The sequence below is a fragment of the Periplaneta americana genome, chromosome 12 (assembly GCF_040183065.1).
Source record: "Periplaneta americana isolate PAMFEO1 chromosome 12, P.americana_PAMFEO1_priV1, whole genome shotgun sequence".
Taxonomy (NCBI): domain Eukaryota; kingdom Metazoa; phylum Arthropoda; class Insecta; order Blattodea; family Blattidae; genus Periplaneta; species Periplaneta americana.
Window position 1 is genome coordinate 147,698,305 of NC_091128.1, and position 27,303 is coordinate 147,725,607.

At 36.6% G+C, this 27,303-nt stretch overlaps 1 long non-coding RNA gene across 1 annotated transcript; it reads left to right on the forward strand.

Moving 5' to 3' along the window:
• Positions 1-999: 999 nt before the first annotated feature.
• On the forward strand, positions 1,000-23,560 carry LOC138710970 (uncharacterized). The gene is made up of 4 exons (XR_011335330.1): positions 1,000-1,225; positions 10,964-11,105; positions 13,775-13,915; positions 22,080-23,560. It is a non-coding gene; the product is annotated as an uncharacterized lncRNA (long non-coding RNA).
• Positions 23,561-27,303: the final 3,743 nt, after the last annotated feature.

A 27,303-nucleotide genomic window follows, 5' to 3' on the forward strand; every position in this document is an offset into this window, starting at 1 on the left:
ATGCCGTGTGGGGAGATATTGATGAATGGAGCACCACTCTTTCTAGAACTGACCTGAGATAAGATAAAGTTGTTGTGAGTTAGAGTCTTATGACATTATTTTAAAAGTTGATCGAATGTTTCACGTTGGGTAGTTACTGTAATGTAATTAGTAGTGTGTCATTATGTCGTTTTCTGTGAGCAAGAGTGGCGTTACACTGGCTGTTGCCTGCGTGTAGAATTGACATTAGATACTCCACATTCCTACCAGAGCTCATCTCGTGAGCTTCCCACCAATGTTGCCAACACATAAATTGTATCCTGTCAGTTTGATACCTGGAAATCCGTCAGAATTAAAAACAAATAAATAAAATAAGACCCACTCAATATATCTACATACAAATAAAAGCAAAAATTCCTTACCAATCTTGATTGAAATAATAATGATAATAATAATAATAATAATAATAATAATAATAATAATAATAATAATAATAATAATAATAATAATAATAATAATAATAATAATAATAATACATTCACATCATCTGCCTCTAGTTCTACAGTTGATGTGTTTTGTTGGTCTACGCTCCCCCGAAAATTAAATAATTAAAAATGGCAGCATATAAAAAGTCAAAAGACGATATAAATCGTAATTCCCGCCAAAAAATACGTCACCCATCAAAGCCAATCTTTTCTTTTCCCGTTCGCTAGACGGAATTTTCGTTAAATTGGCGACACTGCTCTCCACTACAAGGTTTACCCTGAGAGGCTAAAAACACCCTAGATCAGGGTCCCCAAATCAGCAGTTTTCCTCGCTAGATTTGGCGTTTTTCTGTGTTACTTTACCTGATAAAATTTATGAATTTTATATGGCTGATATAGATTTTTAAAGGGTATTCTTAGCACTTACAGCGGCAAAATAATTTCGTTTTACATGACAATATAGCGATTTCTGCACTCTGTCATAGCGAGTTTTTAAAAATCTAGTTGGCGACACTGCTCAAGACTGTTTCAAACGTGTTACATCCATAAGCAAAGACAGAAAATTTAATTAATTTTTTGAAACCTAGTTTTCCTGTGGTTTGTATTGAGAAATTATCATCTAGGTATCGCACACTATTCGTTATTCAAGGCTGATTTGTATGCAGAACATCTGGAAGCAGCTGTGGTCTAAGAACGCCTAGGTAAGGCATTTTTTCCATCCACCTATTCGACAAGAAATCTCAAGAATGTCAGTGTAACAGGTAATATTTTTAATACCTTAAGTTCAAATGGTCAGTCGCTATGTAATAAACTTAATGAACTGTAGGTAATTCTTCATGACAGAAACTAGGATTCCGTATAACATTGATTAACTGATATCGTTCCATAATGTTTGACAGGCGACGTAAATATATCCGGCAGAGAAGAGAAGTATAATTGCTATTCAATCAATGACAATTTCCTTCTCTCTCTCGGCAATGTTTACCTCGCCTGCCAGACATTTTGGAATGAAGTATAGTGGAATTGGATGGTTAAGTGCCCTTCCATTTATTGTTGAAGAATTAGTGTTCGTGGTGGTGTTGCCATATTTATCAAGAAGTGTGTGAGTCTTCAAACTATAATATTGATCTCTTTTGCCTAGAACAACATACTGAGGCCACTACTAGTAGCTTTGTATCATACTTCCAAAGATAAAAATATGTTTTTAATTCAATTTGAACGGCTGCTTATTGACTTAAGTCTCTTATTTACTTACAAATGGCTTTTAAGGAACCCGCAGGTTCATTGGCGCCCTCACATAAGCCCGCCATCGGTCCGTATCCTGTGCAAGATTAATCCAGTCACTATCATCATATCCCACTTCCCTCACATCCATTTTAATATTATTCTCCCATCTACGTCTTGGCATCCCCAAAGGTCTTTTTCCCTCCGGTCTCCCAACTAACACTCTGTATGCATTTCTGGATTCGCCCATACGTACTACATGCCCTGCCTATCTCAAACATATGGATTTAATGTTCCTAATTATGTTAGGTGAAGAAAACGGTGCATGCAATTCTGCATTGTGTAACTTTCTCCATTCTCCTGTAACTTCATTCCTCTTAGCCCCAAATATTTTCCTAATTACCTTATTCTCAAACACTCTTAATCTCTCAAAGTCAAAGTCCAAGTTTCACAGCCATACAGAACAACTGGTATTTGAACTGTTGTATAAATTCTAATTTTCATATTTTTTGACAGCAGACTAGATGATAAAAGCTTCTCAACCGAATAATAACAGGCATTTCCCATATTTATTCTGCGTTTAGACTTAAGTCTCTATAATTTAAAATAGTATTATTCTCTTTGGTGATTTTAAACTGAATGTGAACGTAAATTCTGGTTTTACTACTGATTTTTTAAATGTATTTCTTTCTGTAAATTGTTTTTATCTAAACAAAAGTCCCACTTGGGAACTACATATTTTACTGAAGAAAACAATTCGAATTCTTACATCTTCTAGTTATAACACTCATTGTAAGCCGTTATTTATTGCTGAAGGCATAATTACAGTTAAAAATCCATATCTCATTGTTTGTTAAAAACTACAAACAACTTACCGGTAAACTATTTTAAATGCAAGTCCAGTAGACACTATTATTCTGCAATAATTAGGCCTAGTCATCATCATCTTGTTGTGTTGTTTGTTAAAAACTACAAACAACGTACCGGTAAACCATTTTAAATGCAAGTCCAGTAGACACTGTTATTCTACAATAACTAGGCCTAATGATCATCATCTTGTTGTGGCGTATATTTACTCCATGGCGCTACAACCCATGAAGAGTCTTGGCCTCCTTAACTTTGGTCCAAGCTGGTCTGTCTCCAGTCTTTCTTCTCGAACATCGTATCCCCAGTTCTCTAAAATCATTCTCCACATCATCAAGCTATCTTGTACGAGGTCGCCCCATCAGTCTTCTCCCTCCTGGATTCCCAGTAAATATTTTCCTCACACGTCCGTTCTTTGCACATGTCCTAGCTATTGTAGTCTTCTTGCTTTAATTACTGATACTAATCCCAGTTTATGGTACAGTACTTCTAACTCCTGGTTTGTTCTTGCTCTCCAAATACCTTGGTCGTTAACAGCTCTGTATCCTTCTCAATATTTTCCTCTCCCACACACTTAAAACTTTTACATCCTCCTTCATCCAAGTTTCCGACCCGTACAAGTCAACTGGTCGTATCATTGTTTCATAAATTATTATTTTGGATTTTCTTGATAGCAATGACTATTTCAGTAGATGAAGCAGCGAGAAATAACATCTGTTACCAGCAGTGACTCTGTGTTTGATCTCCATGTGCGTATCATTCTTCTCTGTTACTACGGATCCCAAATACAGGGTCTCCGATATAAACTAAGACCGAACGCATGGTGTTTGTACTCTGTGCTACAGCAGTTGCCTCAGCCAAACTTACATCGTGTGCGGCCGCCCTGCTTTAAGTGTGTATACAATCTTATATGAAATCTTTCCTTATAAAAAATGCTGGAAGTGTCGTCTTTCCTGGGTTATGCAGGCATTGTATCTGGTAACCACATTCTGGCTGACGCGAGTGAGTTCTGCCACTGTAATGTTTCTGATTTTATTCGTAATTTTTTCTTTCAGTTCCTCCAATGTGTGAGGATTTGTTCGATACACGTTTTGTTTCCATTTACCCCACAAGTAAAAATCACACACTATAAGCTAGGCATGATTTACTTGGGTTACGGTACATTCACTACTGACCTCGGAGACATACTGCTCTGACTGCTGGTACGTGCGCTAATGGCCGCTGTGTTATGTGTCTCTGTCCTTCAGGTCAAGCGCCTCTGTCCGCCAGTATATGCGCCACTTACCATGTGCTTATGAGCCACTGACAATGTGACTATGGGCTAGGCATGATTTACTTGAGTTACGGTACATTCACTACTGACCTCGGAGACGTGCTGCTGTGACTGCTGGTACATGCACCAATGGCCACTGTGATATGTGTCTCTGCCCTTCGGGTCAAGCACCTCTGTCCGCCAGTGTATGCGCCACTTACCATGCGCTTATGAGCCACTGACAATGCGACTATGGGCGAGGCATGATTTACTTGGGTTACACTACATTTACTACTGACCTCTTACTGCTGGTACGTGCGCCAATGGCTGCTGTGTCGTGCGCCTTTCCTTCGGTATTGCGCCAATGTCCGTTGTGATATGCGCTTCTCCTTAAGAGTCAAGCACCTCTGACCGCCGGTGTATGCGCCACTTACTACACGGTTATGAGCCACTGACTGCAGGTACATACGCCGCTGTCTGCTGACATAGGCAACTGCCCGTCAGTGTATGTCCCACTGACCAGACGGTATGAGCCAATTATTTGTGGCAGAAATGCCTTTGACTTTCGGAGACATGCTCCTCTGTCCGCAGGGTCCTTACTCCATATCGCAGACAAGGGCCTTGAGTCAGAGTCGTGCAGATTGGTCCAAGCCCATGGGCTTGCGCACCGCTGACCACAACGGGCTAAGCAGTGTTGCATGGAACTAGCCCGTGCCATCACCCTGCACCACCGCACGGGTCGCGGCGGACTGCTTGTGGAACGGTTTAGTGCGGTGAACTTGTTTGTATCAAAGCATGAGCCCAAGCTTCCGCTTCTATCAGTTACTTATGAATTGAGTTGGTGCGGGTTTGTGCTTGTGTGTACGGTTCGATCAACGATCAGCTACTTTTTCAAACATTTGATTTCTATTTTTCAAGATGAGTCCAAATAATAATGCATCACAAAGAAAATACAGTCTCTGTGAGGCTGCTATTACACTATCAAAGTTCTTTGACAAAGAATACTTACTTACTTACTTACAAATGGCTTTTAAGGAACCCGAAGGTTCATTGCCGCCCTCACATAAGCCCGCCATCGGTCCCTATCCTGTGCAAGATTAATCCAGTCCCTATCATCATACCCCACCTCCCTCAAATCCATTTTAATATTCTCCCATCTACGTCTCGTCCTCCCTAAAGGTTTTTTCCCTCCGGTCTCCCAACTAACACTATATGCATTTCTGGATTCGCCCATACATGCTACATGCCCTGCCCATCTCAAACGTCTGGATTTCTAATTAATTAATTATGTTAGGTGAAGAATACAATGCATGCAGTTCTGTGTTTTGTAACTTTCTCCATTCTCCTGTAACTTCATCCCGCTTAGCCCCAAATATTTTCCTAAGCACCTTATTCTCAAACACCCTTAACCTATGTTCCTCTCTCAGAGTGAGAGTCCAAGTTTCACAACCATACAGAAGAACCGGTAATATAACTATTTTATAAATTCTAACTTTCAGATTTTTGGACAGCAGACTGGATGATAAGAGCTTCTCAACCGAATAATAACATGCATTTTCCATATTTATTCTGCGTTCAATTTCCTTCCGAGTGTCATTTATATTTGTTACTGTTGCTCCAAGATATTTTCCACCTCTTCAAAGGATAAATCTCCAATTTTTTATTTCCATTTCGTACAATATTCTGGTCACGAGACATAATCATATACTTTGTCTTTTCGGGATTTACTTCCAAACCGATCGCTTTACTTGCTTCAAGTAAAATTTCCGTGTTTTCCCTAATCGTTTGTGTATTTTCTCCTAACATATTCACGTCATCTGCATAGACAAGAAGCTGATGTAACCCGTTCAATTCCAAACCCTGCCTGTTATCTATCATAATATTCTTTGACAAAGAATATTATGATAAAATATTACTTCAAAGATGTTTGATAAAAGATAGGATTTGGGGTATATTACACTACATAAAATCTTTTCTAAAGATTTGTTGATACTAATATTTACGAGTTAAGTTTACGATTTGTTTATACTGTTATTTACGCGTTAAGTTTATAACACCATGAATAAATATCTGGTCAGGGGTTAAACCATGGACTGCTAGACGTGATAAGAGAGGTATACATCAAAACTTATTGAAAGAGCTACAATGAGAGGACTTGAAAAGTAATACAAATTATTATAAAATATTATTTACTTACAAACGGCTTTTAACGAACCCGCAGGTTCATTGCCGCCCTACATAACCCTGCCATCGGTACCTATCCTGTGCAAGATTGATCCAGTGTCTATCATCATATCCCACTTTCCTCAAATCCATTTTAATATTATCCTCCCATCTACGTCTCGGCCTCCCCAAAGACCTTTTTTCCTCTGGCTTCCCAACTAACACTCTATATGCATTTCTGGATTTGCCCATATAATATTAATATTATATTATGAAAATTATTTATTTACATTTCATTTGCTTCATACTCCGATGTCAGAATTTTTGTGGTAGCAACAGTCCAGTTATATTTGCGTGCCGCCATATTTGTTTCACGGTATAGAAATATTTTATCAAAGATAAGCTGCACTCACATTTAATAAAAGATCTTTTATCAAAGGAACTTTTATAAAAGAAAACCCATTACACTGTCATATATTGTATAATATATATTTTATAAAAAGATCTTTGCCAAAAAATTTTGATAGTGTAATAGCAGCCCGGAAAAAAATTTATCACAGACACCGGCTGTTAAAATATACATTCTAAAATACAATCTCTTTAGAGAAAAAGTAGTGAAGGAGAAAATCGCTGCTAGAAAGTTAAAAAATACAGAGTCGGATGAAAATTTAAAAAAGTAACATAGGGACAGTTTTTAAATCTGTGTTCGACAGCAGTGGAAAATATTTTAATTTTGTACTGTGTCCGGTGTGCTCATACCACACATCAAGCGAAAGCACAACTACCGCGCAAGCAGGAAAACAGTAGAATGCAATCAACTGGTGGGATGACGTCACTGCAGTGCTGAGGAGTGCGGTGGGCTAAGCTGGGTTGCGAAGCCCACTGCAATGGGCTAGGAAGCGGCCACGCCAAGCAGTGTTGGTCTTGGGTGGTCTGGGCTGCTTATGCATTAGGACTGACCGTGCTGAGCAGAGGGCCAGTCTGCACGACTCTGCTTTGAGTCACTGTCAGCAGTGTGTTTGGGCCACTCATGATGTGGTTAAGAGCCACTGATCCTGTCTTCCCTGTCCTTGAGAGATGTCGAGGTTAGGCACTGCTGACCATCCGGACATGCACCACTGACCACTGTCCCCCGGTACGTACGGCACTGACCTCGCGGCAGTAATCCACTTATCCCTGGACAAGACATGACACATTTTCACTATGCCCTCGCTGTGTGACAGTGGTGGGTTGGTGACAAGTAGAAAGCCTTTCACTTCTCTGCAATTCTCTCGTTTTTGTTGCTGTATTTTTTTGGAATCATAAGCGGATTTTTACTAGTTACAGCTAGAAAGTAAAGGTCCAGTTGTGTATCTCCATGAAAATACAGGTACTGAAACGTAGGAGTTGCAGAGCCGTTGCGTGTGAGGGAAAAGTAGGTTTTACATGACGAATCAAAAACTTTTGTCTCTAGTTGTCACGTGCAAAGACACGGTTAATTTTTAGGTGATGTTGCTGAGCTGACTGGAATTTTGAGGGTGAAGAGGGGGGGGGGCAGCAGGAAGAGGACTGGGCCACAAGCAACATCTCTACAATTGCTGTATTTTTGTGCGGGAGAACGCTTTGTAGTCAGCTATTAACGTGAAAGAAGTTTTGGATTCGTTCATGTAGAACAGGCATGTCAGAAATCAGACTCTGAATGTGCAGTTATGTGTGCGGATCGCCAGTCTGTGCGGACTGCATCAATCAAGGGTTGCTCTTACCAGTTCTTAGCTGGAGGGGTGTACAATAATCTATTCTGCGCTTCTAGGGTTGGATTAAATAGGCATTTGGACTTGATAAACGCACTTAGCAGAAGGAAAAAAACACGGTTGTTATCAGTGTCTATATTTGACAATTGCAATACAAAAAAACTTCAGGCTTACTCAGTTATACTTGACAAAGTGGTTTGTAAAGCATAATTTATGAAAATAATTTTTATATAGTATTTGAAGGAAAAGAATTTTGCAGTAATTTCGAAACAACAAAAAACGAACACAGTATTTCATTTTACGTAGTAGGTACTAATTATTTTATGCTCGACCATGCCGAAATGTAGTAATTATACACCTGGTAGCAGTCCTTTAATGCATGTCATTAAAGTACACCTATTCATTAAAGTTCAGGTTTTCGATTATTCTCGGATATGCAATCGAAATACGAGGGAAACGTCAAGGAGGCTGGAAATCCAATACTGTCGCAGAAGGTTATGTTCTGTTTCTATAATAATAATTAGCGTTAATTGTAAATAATATTCAAATAAATTCAATTTGTCATCTAGTTTTTCAATTCTAAATCAACTTCCAGGTTATACATTCTCTGCATTACATCAAGGTCAATGACATTATTGTTCCTCGGAAAAAGTCAATACTTTCACGTCTGCGCACATCTCACAATTTCGAGCTATGAACAAGGTCACTTCCGATCTTCTGTCAGATACAAATAAAATGGATATTTTTTAATAATTTCAAATTAGAAATATGGTCGAGCATAAAAAGTCGTATGAAACTTGCCTATAATGGTAATTAAGACGCTTGCGCTCGTTTCATAAACAAACATACTTGCGTCTTAATTACTGTCATTATAGGCTCGTTGCATAATGTACTATTAAATAATATACCCTATTCTTTCATTGTTCGTCAAGCATTATTATGTATTGGGACCATTGGTACAAAAATGTTAAAGAAAATATACTCCCAATTAATTACATGCAGTAGGACATTGTGAAGTTTTTACACTGAAATAATTTCCTTGCTGTATGTCAATATAAATTAACATTAATACTGTATTAATAAATGATATAAATTAAGCTTAGAATTCAAATTCACATATAGTTTATTTAGAAAACGTTGAGAGCAAGTATCGACAAGTTGGAAGCGTTACTGAAAGAAATTAAAAGCGTAGTTCAGAAGCTGTGAAGCGATGATATTCTATTTATGTCAGGTTTAAAGATTTATTAATGTAAGTATATTAGCGTAATATAGCTAGTGACGTGAGACGGAAAATTTGCCATTATATATTTTTCCAGAAAATTTTTCCCCCTTGCAAATAGTTGCTTACAACCTCAAGAGCCTTAATGTATTCCTCACAGTGATCTCATCACTTACCAGCTTATGAAATTAAAATTTTAAGTCTTCTAATCTTTGATGGCTGTGTTAGTACAGACTCTAAAACAATGTCAAGTTCGTTTTGCCGTGAGAGTACTGATTAACTTTAGGCCTACTAATCTGATCTAAACTGTCACAATACTATTACCTCGACATGGGCTGATCAAAACCTTTCATTTTAAAATGATTATTGTTGGCTGAGGAAAACATTATAACAATTGAAGAGTCCACTGCAAGAATGGTGGATGTCATTTGGAATATATTTTGCAGAAGAAGCAATTAAAAGTTTGAAATGCTTAGCGCTCAAAGCTTAACTGTGATTTTCCGATCATTACTGGACAATGACTATCAGTGTTAATGCCATATAACTCTGTATGTACATTCTATATGTCTTAAGCTATGCATTGACAGTCTTGGTTCATTTTCGACAAGAAAGTGACATCCATCATTCTTGCAGTGGACTCTTCAATTATGTTATATGATTCATAATTTCCCTTCTTCGTTATCTGTGAACTCCTCACTTTACTTATCATAACTCATTCACAGACAGCCAAATCAGTACCCGTACTGAAACTGAGTTACTGAAAGAAAAGCTGATATTTTGCTGTTGCAGGTCTGTATAGCCCTGTCGCGTTCCCCTCCAAGGCGATTCACTCCCTCCAGGTAGGGGAATAGAAAGTGCACATCGCACAGAGACTGCTGCACAATGCGCAGGGTTTTGACATGCCTGATGTAGAATCTGTTTGTTCTGAAACACACGCAACATCCTTCCTGCGGTCTTGTGCCGCCATTTTCATGGGGGCATATGTGGATTGGGTAATGTTATGGATTACGTAGCTCAATATTGGCAACTTGTGGCCAGTGATGTAGGGGATTAAATTACATTAAATTTTTAAGGGTATGGCTAAGATTGGGTAAGATTAGTTTTTGTGTATGCCAAGTAAAGGGGAACCAAGCTGTGAAGGAATGGTCAGTAGATAAGGTGAGCTATGTAATCCATATAATTTCCTGATTTTTACCTTCGTTTGATTCTGTTTTTATAGGTAAGTTCCTTTACTTTTCGTTTTGAGTAGTAGGCTATTACTACATGTAATATGTGATATACATATATGTGACTGTGTATGTTGTATTGTACAGTGAAATTTCTTGTGTGCAGAATGAATATTTCAAGGACGTAAAAGATTTTTTTGTTTTTGGCTATAACTGGAGTGCAGTGTTTTATTATAACAATTTTGGACGACCTCTGCACATTTCATCATTTTTAGCTGTAGAGTAAATTTTTGTTTCTGAAATTGTTGTGTTTATCCAGGCCCAGAATGTCGTTTGAGGCAGTTGTAGGATTAGTTAGGGTCAGTTTGTGGATTTGAAGTTGAGATTATGGTTAAAAGGTATGTTATATTATGAGTGTTATCATTGGAAAATGAAATTTACTCGTAAACGTAGGGTCTAGGTTACAGTGAAAGACGGCGATAAAGCAGCAGCAGCATTATTATTATTATTTCATAGGTTACCGAAGATTTAAAGGACTTTTGTCATGTTTCAGGACATTTTGGGGCAGTTTGAGAGCAGCAGCAGCAGCGTTTCATAGGTCACTGAATATTTAAAGGACTTTTGTCATGTTTCAGGACATTTTGGGGCAGTTTGAGAGCAGCAGCAGCAGCGTTTCATAGGTTACCGAAGATTTAAAGGACTTTTGTCATGTTTCAGGACATTTTGGGGCAGTTTGAGAGCAGCAGCAGCAGCGTTTCATAGGTCACTGAATATTTAAAGGACTTTTGTCATGTTTCAGGACATTTTGGGGCAGTTTGAGAGCAGCAGCAGCAGCGTTTCATAGGTTACCGAAGATTTAAAGGACTTTTGTCATGTTTCAGGACATTTTGGGGCAGTTTGAGAGTAGGTGTTTGATTCTGTGGAGTGACACAGAAGATGAGAAGATGGTAGTGAAGCTGCAATGTGAGAGGAGATGGGATGCAACTGTGGAGCAAATTGCAGTGACGATGCATGCATAAACTGGTAAATATGGATTACAAACTAATGTCGTTATTTAAACAAAGTAAATTTGGAGTAAGAAGGTGTGCATGTTCTATTATCAGTGCATATCTTGCTGTTTCACAGGTTGCGAAAAATGTAAGGCACTTGTAAAGAAATGTGATTGTCATGTGTTGTATTTTGGGGCAGTTGCAGACTGGAGACAGCTCTGGGACAGGAGATGAGAGACAACTGTGGATGAAATACAGTCACGAAGCATGAATAAATTGGTCTTCCTCTTAGTCTTCAGATACGATCAGTATGTTGTTGTTGTTGTTTAGTCAACTGTCCGAATACAGGTCTGAACCTACAAGTGATACCAATAAGGTATCACTTATGAAGCAACTAGGCTAGGAGATAATGCGATAGGGTGACCAAATCCTTTCCCTTCTATTACATACATCGCCAGTTAGCTACATAACGATCGATATAAGTATCTTAATATTATCTATCATTTGATATTTTCTGCCCAGAAGTTTTCTCCTGTACACCATTCCTTCCAGTGCATCCTTCAGTAGGCATTCTGCAGTTTCTTCTTAGTGACCCAGCCAATTTCTTTTCCTCTTCCTGATCAGTTTCTAACCCACTCTTTGTAGCACAGCTTCATTTCTTATTCTGCCTGTCAGTGGCGGCTCCTGCATATTTCTCAAGCGGAGGAAAGAAGTTAACAGCGCAAAATGACACCTTCTTGAGAGAAACATGCTACAAATTAGCCTACATGCATACATGTAACACCAGGTAGTGTTAGGGTTGGCCTTCTCTTTCGTATAGCAATAATCTGTTCTTGTAAACTGAGTTTCCTAAATTGTCCAAATATATTTTCACTTCCATTCATTGGTGGATAATTGCACAAATTAACAATTACAAGGAAATTCACAAACTCGCAGCATTTTTAGCGCACACTACAACATCACACGTGTTGTTAGAGACTAGCTACTAACATATAACCAGAACCGTTTTACGGAAGTGGGAATGAGAAATAATCTGTTAGGAAAGCGAGAACACTGCACCCACTCACATGGTCTGTGTTGTCACATGTACATTTTACAAGTTCAGTATCACATGCTTTTGAAGAATGTCAGTTCTTGTAGTCATATTACCATTATTGCTCAAAGCCGCAGGTGGCCGATTATTTTGTTGTGTTAAAAATATTGTAGTTTGGAGTACTTTCAATTTCAAATATATTTGTACAAAACTGACAACTTGGCTGTTGTGCTATCTAGTAGATAATGAATGGAAGTGAATTTCAGGGGCCAAAAAGATCTGCGATACTAACATAGAACTACTTCCTCTTTGTTTTATATAAATCTAACTTCAACTTTCAGATATCCTCAAAAGTTTCAAACCATGAGTAGTAGCTTATATAAAATGCAATGAATAATATATTTTGATTTATGATTTAAAAAAAGTTTATATGGTGTGTTTCATAGCTTTGCGTTAAAACTGTTTTTATTGTGCCTCCTCCTAGATGTGTTATAGTCTGGTTGAATGCAGCATGGTTAGATGGCAGCAGGAGCGAGTTTGTTGCAAGACCAGTTGGTTTCTATTTCCCGCCCATGCACTGATTCAGAGGAGGATCTCCTCCCTTACTGTTCATTCACTTGCTTTAAAACTCTACTTCTTTTTCTGGCCGCTAGTGCGTTGTTGTCTATGTGTGTGAACTGCAGTAAAGGAGGAAAGGATTTGCTTTCCTCCACACAAACAATCTCGCATCTTTCTCACAGTTTTCTAGCGGCACATGAGCGCGTGTCGTTTAAAACTCGATTAACCGAGGTTTTCTTATAGCTGTGAAGTTAAAAATTATCGAATTTTCCTCGAATTTCAAGGCATATATTTCATTTGGTATTTACTTTCAAAAGAAGAAAAATGTGAGGAGGACGTTCCTCCCTTCCCTCCCCCGAGAAACCGCCACTGCTGCCTGTCCATTTGACAAGCTTCATTCTTCTCCATATACACATTTCAAATGCTTCTAGTAATTTTTTTTTTAATTCTTCGTAATGTCCATGTTTCTGCCCCCATACAATGCGACACTCCACACAAAACGCTTCAATAATGTCTTAGTTATATTTACAGAAGTACGCACTTACGCAGATGATGCTGCTCCTTTTTTTTTTTTTTTTTTTTTCACAAGCTTCCTTTGACTTGTTGGCAGCAGATCATGTTATTAATAATAATAATAATAATTTATTTATTTAATCTGGCAGAGCTAAGGCCAGTAGGCCTTCTCTTCCGCCCAGCCAGACTCTAATTCTAATTAAATACATTTGCTTACATAGTTATTACATTAATATCTAGATCATAAAACAACATGAAAATAAATAATGAAAATTGGATAACTAATGTTAGTGTGACAATAATAAACATTGGTAAGAAATAGTACAGTATTACAGTACACTCCAAGCATTTAAAGCTGTCCACTTGTTCTACTGCCTCATTTCGAATTCGTACGTTTGCCTTCTTTATTTTTCTTTAGATAATAAATATAGAAAATATGAAAATGATTATGGCTTGTAAATTCTATCATGTACCCTACTAATTGAAATGACAGATTTACTGAATGAGTGCATGCTAAGTTTCATGCTCGTTATACTGTCAAATGAAACCCCATCAAAATATTTTTAAAATTATTATAAAATGGTTCGATACTATTTCAGGTTCCACCATAAGGACAACATTTCCTGAAAGATCAGATGTCTTCTGCTGATACTTCTCTCTCCTGCACATCGGATAACTCTACTTCGACAAGCTTCAACGTCCAGTCTGACGTGGTTGGGACGCAGAGGATTTCAACAATAGTAAGATTGCACATTTTATTTCCTTTATTTTCATAAACCACTACAGGCAAGGTGGTTGTAGTTTCGTTGTAGTTATGTTATGTTTTTTTATTTAACGACACTTGCAACTGCAGAGGTTATATCAGCGTCGCTGGATGTGCCGGAATTTTATTCCGCAGGAGTTCTTTTACATGCCAGTAAATCTACTGACATGAGCCTGTCGCATTTAAGCACACTTAAATGCCATCGACCTGACCCGGGATTGAACCCGCAACCTTGGGCATAGAAGACCACCGCTATACCAACTCGCCAACCAGTTGTAGTGCTTTAGTATGTAAGCGTCAAGCTGTGTGGCCTGATTAGAGATGTCAGGATGTAGTGCATTGTTATGCTTTTCTTCCCCATTCTCGTCGTTGGTCAGGATTGTTAGGGCTCAGGATTTCAGGATGTTAGATATAAGACCCTAGGAATGTGCTGAATTGCATCGGCAACCATGTGGTTCAGCTAGAAGCAAAGTTAAAGCAAGGGTAGAAGGAGGTCATGGATTAATTTTTCCAACTTTTAATAATTTTCGGTAAATATTTCTGAAAACATCTTTTCTAGGCCCTTTTTTAAACTTACCAATTTCGACGTATTCTGTTAAAAGTGATGGATACATTAATTTCTGGCTCAAATGACCGTAGAAAAGAGTAAGCACTCATGCCACTCTTGCTGTAAGCACCTTCTCGAAAAAAAATAATTTAGTAAAAATTGTGTGGTATCCACTGCTGCATGCTAAAAATGTGTTCTTAGAACTTTATTTCTATGTTTTTAGACTTTTCGTGAAGATGATAAGATTAAGAGTGGCATAAGTTCTACTTTAAATACGGCCAGTTGTGCTAAAAATAAACATTTCCTTGAAAATACGTCGGATTTTATAAAAAAAATAACAGTGACATAAGGAATAACAAAAGCCTGAACAAACCCAACCTAACATATCATTGATCCTCGACCAAGGGGGCTCTATAATAATAGGAGAGAGGGTCTCATAAACTGGATTAAGTGTAATCTGTCAAGAAGCTTCTCGCGGAGTGCCACATGCATAAAAAATGGCGGGAATTTCAAACGACTTCTCTGCATCTTGTTATATTCATATTTACACCAATGTTTGAAATGTAACCATCTCTATTACAAATGTTTACTTTTTTCTCCCTTTCTTGTCAAAAACCCTTGAGCCAATACCATCAGCGTTTTCAGAACGTGATATCCCAGAAAGTAGAGGTAGGAAATTGGCTGTAAAATTTGAAATGATTTAGACATGACCAACCAATTCTGTTGTTCTAAATGCTTCAGATTTATTTAGTAAGAATATTTTATTTTGTGCATAAACCTAAAAGATCTCTATTGCAATTAATTGTTTGCTGATTTGTAATGATGCACATGGCTAGGAAAATCTACCATTATATCAAATTAGTTTTTATGTGTTAGCATTGCTATGTATTATAAATGAACTCACCTCTCACTATCTCTCGATAGTTTGAAGAAACATTGCATTTAATATGTGCAACCATTGCAATGTGACAGACATAAACAAGAATTGTATAACTAAAATTCAAAATGTCTTCCTTAAAATGTATTATCAGGACTAACAACTTAAACCAAGAACACAGATGTTGATTTCACATTCCCAGGAGTCTAAATTTAGTGGCAGAATGTAGGTAAGAAATGATGTTAGCACTCTCAGTGGAGGCTGCTTAGAGTTAAAAGCAATTAATAGGAAGAAGATTGCATTGAACCCCTCTCTCCTATATAACTCTCGTCTCGACCATACGAAAACTCGCTTACTTAATTTTCTAGACATGGTAAGGTTATATCATCGCTGTTTCATTTAATCATGAAATAACGCAACACAAATCAATGTCAGTCCCTTGGTACTATGTAGCGAGATCGAAGTTTCAAACATTATCTGAAATTACGTTTAATTTTACAGTGGCGGATACAACACGCTAGAAGAAGAAGATAGCAGCGGGTCAATATAAACTCTGCTAAATAAACATGTCGATGCACAGTCTACAAAATTCTACGACCAAAGTCGAACATCCTCTCCAAGTTCCAAAAACATCCGAAAAATTTCCTGCCACAGCCTCTACAGATAGTCTATTCCATGGATAAAAAAAAAATTACACCATTGACATCAGTTCGAATACAGCACCTTCAATCGAAATTATTTACGTACATTAACGTAAAAATGATATATTGCGACACTTTCTCTTCAGTAATTAACGATTAATTTAAATTGTGTTCCGATCATTTGCGCCAAATTAAATGTACATCTTGGATTCAGCCCTCTCAAAATAATCTAAATACACACTGTCAGCTCTGAATGAAAAAAGGTATTTTTCCAAATAGTTACCTAACGAACAGATTTCGGAAGACAATGCTAATGTCCATTCCAATGGGAATGCACAACAAACCTTTTAGGCTGGAGTGCAGGAGGTCTTTAAAGCTCTTTAAAAACCCCTTGTAACCTAATTAACCTAAACAGTTAGCCTAATTTTGTTCAGAGAGAAGGATTTGATTATATCATCAGCCCTCCAGTGAGTGTGACGACAAGTATTCTTAATACAGAGCAGTTACTTTTTAAGTCGTTAATTAAGTTAAAAAAAAAAACTACTAAATCTTGAATTTGGGATTCGTTTGATGCCAAAATGTCATATTGACAGAATTATATTTTTTGAAAATATAAATGTTATTGTATGATATATAAAGTGTTCCTAAGAATTTGTAATAGGATGTTTTGTATTTGAAAGATTTTTAAATTTTAATTCTACTAATAGTTTGTAGGTAGACTGTGGAAGGGAACCTCTCTCTCCAAATAACACACATTTGACGACCCACTGATTAATAGGTATGTTGTATTTAGAAGAGAGGAAAGGTAGGCATGGTTCATATATTTTTCGTTTTTCTTTTTTGGCCTCGTCCTCTTGTGAGGGGTTTCTCTGAAAGAGAATGTTTGAATATAATACCATGGCCTTATCCTTAATCCTATCGATGGCTACGATGTCCGTGCAGCTGTTGGAATCTGTGGCCGAAATGCAATGAATCTCTTCATGAACCTCTCAACCAAGGTGTTTTAGGGGCCGCAACACTTGTCCTCACTGTATGGTGTCTACCATAGTTACTTCTCTAAGTCGATAATGTTGCCAAACAGGCAACATATTTGCAACCAAGCCCTCTTCAAGTGATATCTCTATCCAGTGCGTTGGCTTCAGTAAAGTCTCATTTTGTAAACCTATGGATCAACAATTAGCTCTCTTCTGGCAAAGGAAAAATTTTACAGTCTGTACAAAAGAAACCAAATGACCTGGAAATGTACAAAAACTTGTCCAGACATGTTCAAACATTTTTAACAAGAGCCAGAACAGGTCAAATTGTCAAACAATTGTACAGTTGGAACCACCGATTCTGGCGAATGACCTTGCTGACAGTGCCAGTTGATGAGCTACTTGTTGTCCTTCATGAATGAGTTGGCGATAACATTTTCTCTGCTAGTATCATTGTTATGGAAGATACAAATGGACCACAGTATAGTCCGACTGGATAATTTGTAGTGTGACGCAAGCAACTTTCGTTTGCAATGATTTTACAGTACGTCTCCCAGTACGTGTAATATTTGTTTAGTTTTTGGAATGTTGGCGGAATAGATGTTTAAAGCCTTGGTATTTTTATTCTCGACAATCAGCTTCTGTTCGGGGTTCCTATTTTGATGCTATCGTGGGCGAAGTAAGTCAAGGGGGAATACAACACCGCATCCCGTTCCTCGATATGGCCATTATTTCCGGAGATTAGAAATGTTTTAGGCAGGGACAGAAATAAGTCTACAAAAAATTGCAACGGATTTGCTCCATTTTATTGGTGGTTATTCGTAAACATACGGGGATGCTACAGTGCAAAAGGGCGAGTCTCTGAGCGCCTTCGTTCTCCTTGTGTAGAGAAAAGTCTGTTTTAGAAAGTCAAAAGTCTGTTTTGGAAAGTCAAAATGACCATTTTTTTTAAACTTTGCTGGTTTCTACCGTGCATATGCCTGGGGGTAGGGGATTGTCCTTTGCACTACAGATAGAGTTTGAAGAGGTCTATTCACCGCACTTATCAGCTTTGTGCTCACTGCACATACGGCGGAGTTATGGTGGCGAGAATGTTGGCGGAATAGAGGTTTAAAGATATTTTTATCTCGAAAATCAGCTTGTGTTCGGGATTCCCATTTTGATGCTATCGTGTCCCAAGTAAGTGAAGGGTGAATACAACACTGTATTCTGTTCCTCGATATGGCCAATATTTCCGGAGATTGGAAACTGAAATATTTTAGGTAGGGAAGAAAAAAGTCTACAAAAAAGTGCAACGGATTTGCTCGATTTTATTTGTGAATATTAGTGTTATACCCCAGGGCTTAAGAACGTCCTATAGCATGATTTCCTGTGGGTTGTTAAATTTGAAACAGTCCAGGAACAGTGTCAGCGGAATACATGACCTTAAGCAGACACCCAGTGCAATCCCAGCTTGTGAAGTAGATAGATGCTTAGCCAGCGTTATAGAGTTATGTGACGCGTGTGGTAAATCACTGCCTATGAATCACTACTGGACTAATCGCATTGGTCCAGTGGAATAAAGCATGCATTTTAATTGATTAAATTAAATCACACATTGTTCGAACTCTTTTCTTACGCGTAGTCTCATTAAAGCGACTTATCACTATATTGCACTGAATCGAATTAATTGTAACATGTTTGATTAAGACGACATCTATAAGCACGTATAATCGAAAGGGGTTTGAAGCCCATCTGATCTGGTGGATAGCGTGGGTGGTATCCTGGTTGGGAAACCAATAAGAGAACATGAAAATGATGAGAAGAAGATTGGTGGCAGACAGTGATACAGTCAGTGATAGAGTCTTAGGAAGAAGTAAGTTGAAGGTGGGATCGTAATGGCGTCAGCTCTGACAAGAGATATACCATGTAAGTAACTCGCTATGTATATATTTTGCATATATTTAATAAATAAAGTATAGTTCCATCCACAACTAATTCAGTCTAAAACCTAAGTTAAGTAACCATGTAGTTTTCCTATAATATCCTGAGAGCACCAGCTCTTTCAGTAAAATCGTTTGTTTTCCAATATAAGTGTAATGGTGGTGTCAGAAATCCTGATAAGTGTGAGCAGGAGTCGAACGCAGTAGTCATCTGTTCAGCAAGTCATCCGACCTAAGTTGTCGCGCACAACAAAATGGTGTTCAGAAACGGGATACGACGTGAACTGCTCATAGACGCTTTCTTGATTCAGTATGTAGCTGTCTATCAGGATACAAGGGAAATTACTAAATAATGTCTATTGATTTCAGACTGATAATAATGTGTCTAGTAGTTAAGTTATTTTATTTGAATTAGAATTTACAAATGCGGTAAGGATCCCGTAGTATGTCCAATAAATGCAGGCCCGGAAATAGGGGGATTGCTAGGTCTAGATTTTGTAAGAAATATAAATTGTATCCTCGATGTAGGAATCCGAAGGTTGAAGACAAAGGAAGGCTGGGTTATAAATTTGACAAAGGAATCCACATGTCGCGAAAAGGTAGGCGTAATTGACGTTGGGACGGCCGCCCAAAATAGGTCAATGACTCGAGTGCAGCAGACGCAGAATTTGAGTCCGTCGCATCAAGTAGGACACAGTGAGAGGGAAAAGTCAAAATGTCTTAGGACAGACCTAAATCCTGAGACATGGTTGTTCAAAATAGCAAGGAAGCTATTATACCGCCAAGATGCGAAGTAGTGCTGTTAGGACAAGTCAATGGAAATACCACCAGGGAACGGGTAGGTTTTAAGAGAAATGCAAAGACGTTTCAAGACAAAATTCCGATTATTCTCTTGCCGGCGAATTTGGAAATAAATGATGTATATGTTGCTAGAATCCTTAATGAAATCGAGCCAAGTAAGAATCAGTTAGTCCCTGTGAAAATCATAAATTGTACTGGAGAAGAAATATGGGTACAAAAGAGACGAATATTAGGAGAAATTGAGTACCCATGTAGTGATGCCTCATCACGAAAACAGACGAAAACTCCCCATCATAATACTACAAGTGCAGTAAGTGAAGGTTCAAAGAGTATTGTAGAATCTATCAGCTTAGATCATTTTAGCGAAACAGATCAAGTCATATTATGGATATATTAATTTGTCCTACAGAATTTATCTGCAATATTGACACTTAATATTTTAGGAGAAAAATTCGCTCCAGTGCTGGAGATCAAACCGGGGTCCTTGGCTCTACATATCAAGCACTCTGACCACTGAGCTACACCGAATTCAATCCACAGCACTGCACCAAACTCTCCTCCTCCGATGTTTCCCTTTGTGGCCTGACTCCAAGTTAGGCATATATATGTTGACGTGTATCCAATATCAACAGCCATTATACTAGGAGCGCACTCAGCTGAGTGACTTGTTGGCCGGAAATCCGCAGTTATTATGCACTGCTAGCTGAGTTTGCAAATTACTACACATTAAGAAATTACAGACAAGTCCGTATCATCCTATGGCAAATGGACTAGTTGAACGTAATCATTAAACGTTCATGGCAATGATGTCTCACTTTGTGCGTAAAGACCAAAGAGATTGGGATAAGTGAATAGCTATAGTACAAATGGCGTACAGAAGTACACCCCACTCAGTGACTGGCTACTCCCCATTCTTTCTCTTGTATGGCAAGGAAATGCCTCTGTCATTTCCAGTCGATGTCAGTCCGAAATTTCCAAGAGAAAATATAGAATCCGATCCTGTAGTTGGCCTAGCCAGGAAGCTGGAGACGGCCTACAAAGTGGTTAGAGATCGATTAAAGCAGAGTAAGACAACATAAGCGAGACAGTACAACAAGAGGCGAAATGTGAAACTTGAAACATTTGAGTTAGGAGACAAAGTATTCATACACAGCACAATGTTGAAAAAGGGGGTAACAAAGAAACTAGCTAAACCATGACAGGTCCAGTTGAGATAGTAGAAAGACTAAATGAAGTAAATTACCGCATTCGATACAGAGAAGGTAGAACACAAGTAGTCTACATAAATAGGTTAAAGTTGTGCCCCGGTAGAGACGATGGTCAGGATGACGACATTCACCCTACCGAAAATAATACGAAAGTATGTACACGCACTATTGGGAGAATGATGAAGGACCCCTGGGAATGGAATCGAACAGAGAACCCCAAGGTGAAGGGATAATCAGTTAAACGTCAGGATTGGCGACAGAAAAAGCGTGGGCATCGGAAGATGAGATACTACTAAGCGAATTAAGAGATAGAGTAGAAAGAGATGAAGACTTTGAGTCCGAGGATGAAACCTCTCTTGGGTCGTGGAAAGCAAGATCACATGAACCTCCCCAGGCACACAGTTGTGCTGAACCAGACCACGAGTTCGACCCTCTTCATAATTCGGTTAATGCTCCCAGTGAGAATAAGCCAACCAACTTCACCTCGCTGAGGATTGAGAATTAGAATTATTTACTAACCTATTTGATTACAGATTGTCTAATTGTTATTGCAAGAAAGTGATATAACAAAATATGGGGACGAAATTTACATTCTCTTCCCCACATGTAACAATATTTTCAACTACTGAACCACACTGTCTAGCCAGAGGAAACTGAGGAAGCCTGTGTCATCGGATTGGACCGACCTTTGACGTGATATCGTCCATTCCAGGAAAAACTCTAAGTATATTGAATAATATTAAGTAGAGCATGAAGCTCGCCTGGAAATGCCAAAGCTCAAAATGGCACTTGTAAAATTTACTTTTACTTTTGTAACTGAAAATAACTGTATCATAAATAATTCTGTTGATCCGAGTTAACTGCTATGTAATATGTATATAGATTTCGAAACATTTTGAACAATGAAATAAGGTATGTTTCTAAGCTTAGGATAAATTTAACACAAGGATATAATAGCATTTAATATAGTCTTGAAGGTTATTCTGCCTAATATCCTTACAGTATGTGTAAATATTCAAATTCAAACGCATCTGAAGTGATGATTTAAAGAAAGCATATTTGATGTGAAAATTGAAGTTAGACATGTCATATTTGAATCTCGTAAGTTTCTAAAAAATTATCTTAATTTAATCATTGTAATACTGGAACTTACTGTATGTATGTGTTCTAGGCTTTGAGAATGCAAGATGTACTGCCAGTGGAGTAACATGAAACACTACGTAAGCAGTGGGAGCCACGAAGGACAGGTGACATCATTCACCAGCTGGAACGTTATCAGCATTCAGTATGGAACTCAACCGCATGTGTCAGGAGAAGGAGAGTGCTGTATGTACGAAAAGGCGTCCAACACAGAAGACAGAGTTAAGACTTTACTGCTTTCAGGATAAACATTTAGCTTAAGAATGGAGTGAATTACATTGGAAAATGTGTGTGTGAGTTATGCATGAGGAGAAAAGAATGTATATTGGAGCCCCGACAAAAACAAAAGAGAATGAGTGAGAGAGAGAAATATTGGGTTATCTTAATAATATCCTATATTGTGAAATTTTATTGTAACGAAGAGAAAAGACTATCCAAAATCTATTATTGTACGTAGAGTTGATAAGTGTTATAGCTGACGCCATGCAATGAACCAAACTGAACTAACACAAAATTATAGGAAATCCAAAACCAATTACAATGCATGAACCAAGTTTTAAAATCATTATTAGTGATTCCACTCTGATTTATAATTCAGCGACCACCAAATTCATAGTATACATGGTGTGCATTTGAAAGCCAATGGCGAGGGAATAAATGCCCCGTAAGTCTACCTGAGCAGAAAGAGTCCCTGACATGAGATTAACTCTGTAAACTCTCACTGTTGCTTGTGTGTATGATTGTATTCCAGAATCTAATCCACCATCACTAGACCAGATAACAAGTTCAATGAAAAAGCACATGCCATTGAGGCATCGTCTTTTTGAAAAGAAGGGAGCCTTGTTATGCCCCAGGGCTTCAGAATGCCTTGTAGCATGATTTCCTGTGGGGTGTTAAATTTGAAACAGTCCAGGAACAGTGTCAGTGGAATACATGACCTTAAGCAGACACCCAATACAATCCCAGCTTGTGAAGTAGATAGATGCTTAGCCAGCATTATAGAGTTATGTGGCGCATGCGATAAATCACTGCCTATGATAAAAGTATTCTTACGCCACGAATCACTGCTGGAATAATCGCATTGGTCCATTGAAATAAAGCATGCATTTTAATTAAATTAAATCACGCATTGTCCGAAATCTTTTCTTATGGGTAGTCTCAGTAAAACAACTTATCGCTGTATTGCACTGAATCGAATTAATTGTAACAGCTGTTTAAGACGACATCTTTAAGCACGTCTAATCAAAAGGAGTTTAAAGCCCATCTCACCTGGTGGATAGCATGGGTGGTATCCCGGCCGGGAACCGGATAAGAGAATATAAAAAGTGATGGTGAGAAGATTGGTGGCAGACATTGATACAGTCAGTGATAATCAGAATCTAAGGAAGAAATAAATCGAAGAAAGGATCGTAATGGCGTCAGCTCCGATACGAGATATACCATGCAAGTAACTCACTATGTATATATTTTGTATATATTTAATAAATAAAGTATAGTTCCATTCACAACTAATTCAGTCTAGAACCTGAGTTCAGTAACCATGTAGTTTTCCTATAATATCCTGAGCCCCAGCTCTTTCAGTAGAATCCTTTCTTTTCCATTATAAGTGTAATGGTGGTGTCAGATATCCTGGTAAGTGTGAGCAGGAGTCGAATGCAGTAGTCATCTGTTCAGCAAGTCATCCGACCTAAGTTGTCATGCACAACAGTAGTAAACAGTGCACAAGGGTGAGTCTCTGAGCTCCTTCGTTCAGAAAAGTCTGTTTTGGAAAGTGAAAATGACCACTTTTGAAATTTTGCCGGCCTCTACCGTTGATATGCCTTGGGCCAGAGGGTTGTCCTTTACACTACAGATAGAATTCGACGAGCTCTATTCACCGCACTTAACAGTTTTGTTGTCACTCAACATACGGCGGAGTTATGGTGGCGAGAATGTTGGTGGAATAGAGGTTGGTATTTTTTCTCGAAAATCAGCTTGTGTTCGGGATTCCCAATTTGATACTATCGTGTCCGAAGTAACTCAAGGGGGAATATCACACCACATCCCATTCCTCGATATGGCCATTATTTCTGCAGATTAGAGACAAATATTTTAGGTAGGGAAAAAAAAAGTCTACAAAAAAAAGTGCAAGAGATTTGCTCGATTTTATTAGTGATTATTAGTAAACATGCGGGGATGCTACAGTGAAAAGGGCGGGTCTCTGAGCCCCTTCTTTCTCCTTGTGTAGAGAAAAGTCTGTTTTGGGAAGTCAAAATTACCATTTTTTGAAACTTTGCCAGTCTCTACTCCTTTACACTACAGATTGAATTCGAGGCGTTCTATTCGCCGCAGTTATCAGCTTTGTTCTCACTGCACATATGGGAATGTTGGTGGAATAGCCTTGGTATTTTTTTCTCGAATATCAGCTTGTGTTCGGGATTCTCATTTTGATGCTACCAAGTGCGAAGTATGTCAAGGGGGAATACAACACTGCATCCTGTTCCTCGATATGGCCATTATTTCCGGAGATTAGAGACCGAAACATTTTAGGTAGGCAAATAATAAGTGTAGAAAGAAGTGCAACGGATTTGCTCGATTTTATTGGCGGTTAATAGTAAATATGCGGGGATGCTACAGTTAAAAGGGCAGGTGTCTGAGCCCCTTCGTTCTCTTTGACCATTTTTTGAAACTTTGCCGGCCTCAACTGTCCATATGCCTGGGGGCAGAGGATTCCCATTTACACTACAGATAGAGTTCGAGGCGTCCTGTTCGCTGCACTTATCAGCTTTGTTCTCACTGCACAGACAGCAGAGTTATGAATTTTAGTATAATCGTAAAATAAAATTAAAATGGAAAAATAGAATTGAGGATAATGTTAAGAGATGAAATTAACATTTTAAATGGAGTCAAAATTAAAAAAATTGTATTAGAATGGAAATTGAAGTATAAAATGAAATTAAAATAAAAAAATGTAATTGAAATTAGAGTTAAATTAAAGTACTGAATTAAAATTGTAATTATAAAATGAAATTGAAATAGAAATTGAAATTAAAAGTAAAGTTAAAATTATAATATAAAAATGGAACAAAAGTGAAAACCTACAGTATATGAAATTTAAATTTGTAATAAAAGGGAATAAAATAAAGTTGAAATTAAAATAAAAGATTGGGATCAGAATCAAAATTAAGCAGTATAATTGAAGTTTATGAATTAGTTTATTCTCAAGAACTTCAGACGCCTGAAGCTTTGAAAGAAGGTTTAATAGACAAAATTTACATTAGAATTTATAAACTGATTAATATTGTGAAACAGGTTACCCAAGGCCACATTTTAAGAACAGATTTAAAATCACAATTGAAATAAAAAAATGGAATTAAATTAAAAAAAAAAAAGATAGTTAAAATTGAAATAAAAAATAGAATTGAAATTGAAATGAAAATTGAAAAACTGAATGTGAATTAAAATTAAAAAAAAAAATGAAAGAAATTTTAAGATATTATAAAATGATATAAAATTAAAATAATAGTAGAAAAATGAAATTAAAATAAAAAATAGTACAAACATTAAATTAAAACATAAAATTGAAATTAAAATTGACAAACAAAATTTAAATTGAGAATTAATATAAAAATTGAAGTTGAATAATGGAATTGGAATTATAAATTAAAATAAAAAAAATGAAATTAAGGATTAAAATGAGAATAAAAATTGTAATTAGAATAGAAATTAAAATTTAAGAATTTAAATTAAAAATAAATGGAGTTAAAATTAATATTATAAAGATAAATTAAATTTACAATTAAAAATTAAGAAAATAAGTGTGAATTTAAAATTAAAAAATGAAATTAGATTTAAAAAAAAATTAAGTGAAATTGAAAAAAAAAATGAAATTAAAATTAACAAATAAAATTAAGGATAAGAATTAAATTGAAACTAAAAGTATAAATCAAAATTAAAACAAAAAATTAAAATAATAAAATGAAAGTAAATTTAAAATGGAAATTAAAAATTAAAAATACAATTAAGAAATAAAATTAAATAATATATAAATGAAATAAAAGAAATAAATAAAATTAATTTGAAGTAGTTAATTAATTTGAAGTAGTATATCGACATGATAGCCATTCAAATCTTGGATTTAAAATATCAACATCCTAATCAATTGAAATGAAGAAAAACGAAAATGTAAATTAATGTTAAAAAATACATAAAACAATTAAAAATAATTATATTCTGCGACAAGATGTGATAGCTATGAAAATGATAAAAATATATTGAAAATAAATAATATACATGGAATATTATAAAGATGAATAGAGATGGTGATTGATGATGTTCAATGAAGATTTTAAAATGGTTGATGCAATTGTCTGAAGAGTCTTTTCAGGAACCTTTAATTTTCTGAGGATCTCCAGTGTAAATTTGGGAATTGTTCCTCGCGCACCAAACTTAAGTCCAATGACATTCCAATCTTGAATATTATACTTGTGACTGAGATCATCAGAGCATGGAAGGTAAATAGCACGCTTTTCTTCATATAGGTCCTACTTGCTTTGGTTGATCTTCATTAATTTCAAACTTTATTGTTGGGTCAAGAATGAGACCAGTTTTTTTATTTCGGTCAAATTGGTATGATGTCAGCATGCCTTGTAGATTCGTGTGCAGTAAAAAAATTAAAGAAAAAAATAAATTTGAACAAGAAATTAAACTAAAGATTGGACTGCATGCTTAAAAAATCACCTCAGATAAGACTTTGCACTGCAATTTCTTTTCCTCTTTCTTGCTTTTGTTTTATATTCATAACAAATTATTGTTTTTGTAAATGATATACTTTGTCTTCTAGGTAATCCCTGTTTAGGGAAAGTGTTTGATAATAATAATAATAATAATAATAATAATAATAATAATAATAATAATAATAATAATAATAAATGTAATTGAATTGAATAAATTAATTAAATTTAATTAATCGATTAATTAAATTAAAATAAATAAAATATATATGAAATAAATAAATAAAATGGAATGACGTAAATGAATTCATTATAATAAAATAAAGCAATAAAATAAATGAGTTAAATTAAATTTATTAATTAAGTTTTATTAAATGAATAAGTGAATTATATTAAATTCAATTATTAAATGGGATAAATGAATAAAATGCAATAAATGAATTAAATTAATTTAATAATTAATTAAATAACATAACATTATTAGCTAACATTGTTTAAATAAATGAATGAATAAAAAAATAAATAACTAAAATGAAGTAAATT